Here is a 4136-nt window from a genome sequence, read left to right as displayed (position 1 = left end):
ACACTAGTAGGAAAACCCTTATAGGCAAAGCTTAGTTCTGTGGCGCACCGTTTTGAATGCGCCTACGTAAACTTATTTTGTGGCGCACCGAGAAGTGTGCGCCACAAAAATAGCTTATTTTTGTGGCGCATGGCTGAACCGTGCGCCATAGAAATTATGTGGGGCCCACATTCTGCCACCACGAATTATTAGGGTAGGTATTTCTGTGGCGCACAATGCTTTCGCGCCATCGTAATAACTATTTCGTGGCGCACCGGCTCCGGTGCGCCACGTAAGTAGTTATTTCGTGGCGCACCGGCTCTGGTGCGCCACGGAAGTAGTTATTTCGTGGCGCACTTGTGCCGGTGCGCCACAGCACTAGGGTAAGTTATATCATCCCCGTACCCCTCCCTCCCCTCCCCTCCCCACGCCCGTACGTTCACCTCCCCTCCCCTCTCTCCCCGCCGCCGCCGCCATGGTCGTCGCACTGGCCGTCGCCGCCGCCGCCTCCTTCCTCCGCGAGGGCCGCATGCCGCCACGCTCCACCCATCCCCGCCACCTGCAGCACAAGCCGCTGCGGCGTGGAGGAGGAGGGGCCGCCACCGCATGGAGGAGGAGGGGCCGCCTCTTCAAGGAGGAGGAGCCGCCGCGTCTTCCTCCTCCTCCACCCCTGCCGTCGTCGTCAACCTCCTCCTCCACCCCTATCGTCGGTGAGCTCCACCTCTCCCCTCCCCCCCCTCCTCCTCCCCCCCTGCCGTCGTCGTCAACCTCCTCCTCCATCCACCCCTAGCGTCGGTGAGCTCCACCTCTCCCCTCCCCTCCCTCTTCCTCTACCCCTGCTCTGGATGTGTTGATGTTGTGCTCCGATCTGGATGCTCTTGTGCCGCTCGTTGTTCTCTCGGATGTTGATGCTGCTTCCGGACAAAATTACGAGAGGATGATGTTGTGCTCGATCCGGATGTCAGTTGTGCTGTCTGTTGTGGTCATCATGAATAAAAACAAGTCAAACATTCTTTTTGTTTTACTCGTGCCGTTAGCTATATATTTTTTCTATGCTCCGCTCGTGTGATGCTTTTGTTTTGGAGCAAGCAGCTGGCATGGCATGTGAGAGAGAGCATGAGAGAGTTCTTGGGGGCAGAGATGATGGCAACATCAGCACTCGGTCCCGCATTGGTCCCGCTTTGAATTAGTAAGATCAAGTAGTGGCTTGAGTTCTCGTTGGTAACCAATACCAACGAGAGCTACTTCATTTTAAGTAGAATTTCTTTTAAGGACTCTAGCTAGATTAGAGGGGAAAAAGATTGCTGATTTGTTGCCTATGATAATGGATCATCAAATGTTTCCCTTTGTCCCTGGTTGCCTCCTTAATTGATGCCTTATGATCCAAATGATCCAAGTCCCTTGCATGATCCCATTTGTCCCTAATGTTGCTTAATTAAGATGAATAAATTCCCTCTAATCACCATTTGGAGATCAAGACTAGTTCTTGATATCCATTAGCTAGACTCCAATATTAAAAATGTCTCCCAAATATGGAGACAAACATTTTAACATTACCCCAATGTTATTTCTCTCAAATTGACAGCTTCGATGGTATGCTTGCTCCTCACCTGTACTTTATCAATTCCCTACCGATCCTAAGTACCCATGAATATCTGGTGGTGTTCTTCTGCTGTTTAGTTACTCGTCAACACATGTGTTTGCATGTGTGTGTGAGCTGCTTGTAGTGTCACTTGACTATTCAAGTTTCAATGTTGGTTACTTTTCCTCTAGTGCAAGAAATGGTTGAGCAGATGTTTATCCACTGTTGGCCTTTATTCTTGGGTAGCTCAAAGTGTCATGCACTTACCTGGATCATCAAATGTTTCCTTTGTCCCTCGGTTGCCTCCTTAATTGATGCCTTATGATCCAAATTACTATATTATTGGATTGAGTGATATGGCTACTGCTTGTTTGCTCTCCAAATTACCAAGTGATGAATATATAATCCCTTTGGAGCATCTGCCCCATGCTATATATGTGTATTTGACCATGCTTATGATGGATTTCTTTTAAGGACTCTAGCTAGATTAGAGGGAAAAAGTTGCTGCTTTGTTGCCTATGATAATGGATCATCAAATGTTTCCCTTTGTCCTCGGTTGCCTCCTTAATTGATGCCTTATGATCCAAATGACCCAAGTCCCTTGCATGATCCCATTTGTCCCTAATGTTGCTTAAGATGAATAAATTCCCTCTAATCACCATTTGGAGATCAAGACTAGTTCTTGATTTCCATTAGCTAGACTCCAATATTAAAAATGTCTCCCAAATATGGAGACAAACATTTTAACATTACCCCAAGTGATTTACTTGTCGATGATTAGATGGTTGGTCGATCACTCGTACACTCGGGGGTGGAGCAAGTGAGGCTTGGTGTGATGGCACAAATATCAATATCTTGTGCATCCTACCTGGCCTCACTTACTCCATCCCTGGATGTTAATATTTGTTTCGACCAACAAAGTATGAGGCATTCCATTTAGTTGATACCACTTGGCTCTTTCTTCCATTTTAGTGCCGATGATTAGAATGTTCGGTCAATCGTACACTCCGGGTGTCGCTAGTGAGCCTGGTGTGATGGCACAAATATCAATCTCTTGTGCATCCTACCTGGCCTCACTAACGCCATCCCGGGATGTTCATATTTGTTTCGACCAACAAAGTATGAGGCATTCCATTTAGTTCATACTAGCTACTTCTTAATTGCATTGGCCTTTCTTCCATTTTAGTGCCGATGATTAGAATGTTTGGTCACCTATACGCCGCAATATACTTTGTAGACGAGCCCCCCTTTCCCTGGCCGTCGTTCCGTGAACGAGTCCTTGATGAGACAACAACGCCGACATGCCTCTCCGGAGCAGCACCACTTTTCTTCTCTCGCCGTCCAGTACGTGAACAAGTCCTTAATGCCAAGACGGTGCCGGCCTCCTAGCATCATGCCGACCCCTGTTGTCGCGCTTCGGCCGTGTCGATCATGCGCCACTGCACTCTTCGCCTTCTTGCCCGGTGAACGAATAGACTAATCGTTGGAATAAGGAAGCCGATGACGGCCGATCGTAATTTAATCTTGCGACCGGGCTGTCATCGGTTTCCTTATTCCAACGATCAGCCTATTGGTTCACCGGGCAAGAAGGCGAACAGTGCAGAGCGCGGGACACACGGCTTGAAGCGCGGCAACACGGCCCGGCATAATGCTGAGCAGGCGGCACGGTCTTTGCATCAAGGACTCGTTCCACTGGACGGCGAGGGACCGGCGTGGTTCTCGCGCCGGAGATGCAGATCGGCGTTGTTGTGTCGTCAAGCACCCGTTGACGGAACGCCGACCGGGGAAAGGGGGCCCTTCTGCAAAGTATTTGTGTTGACCAACAATGTATGAGGCACATATTCTATTTTGTCATTCCATTTGCTTTGAGATTTTCAAAATGCCGATGATTAAAATGTTTGGTCACCGTACACTCGGGGGTGGCGTAAGTGAGCCTGGTAAGATAGCACAAATATCAATCTCTTGTGCATCCTACCTGGCCTCGCTTACACCATCCCTAAATGTTAATATTTGTGTTGACCAACAATGTATGAGGCACTTATTCCATTTTGTCATTCCATTTGCTTTGAGATTTTCAAAATGCCGATGATTAAAATGCTTGGTCACCGTACACTCGGGGCGGTGTTAGTGAGCCTCGTGTGATTGCACAAATATCAATCTCTTGTGCATCCTACCTGGCTCGCTAACTCCGTCCCGGAATGTTAATATTTGTTTCGACCAACAAAGTATGAGGCCCTTGTCATTCCATTTGCTTTGGTATTTTCAAAATGCCGATGATTAAAATGTTGGTCACCGTACACTTGGGGGTGGCGTAAGTGAGCCTGGTAAGATAGCACAAATATCAATCTCTTGTGCATCGGACTTGGTCTCACTTGCGCCATCCCTAAATGTTAATATTTGTCTTGACCAACAATGTATGAGGCACTTATTCCATTTTGTCATTCCATTTGCTTTGACATTTTCAAAATGCCGATGATTAAAATGTTTGGTCACCGTACACTCGGGGGCGGCATAAGTGAGCCTGGTAAGATAGCACAAATATCAATCTCTTGTGCATCGGACTTGGTCTCACTTA

This window comes from Lolium rigidum, chromosome 7 (genome assembly GCF_022539505.1).
Source record: "Lolium rigidum isolate FL_2022 chromosome 7, APGP_CSIRO_Lrig_0.1, whole genome shotgun sequence".
Classification (NCBI taxonomy): domain Eukaryota; kingdom Viridiplantae; phylum Streptophyta; class Magnoliopsida; order Poales; family Poaceae; genus Lolium; species Lolium rigidum.
The sequence above is the reverse complement of the archived record's forward strand: the minus strand, read 5'-3'. Positions refer to the sequence as shown.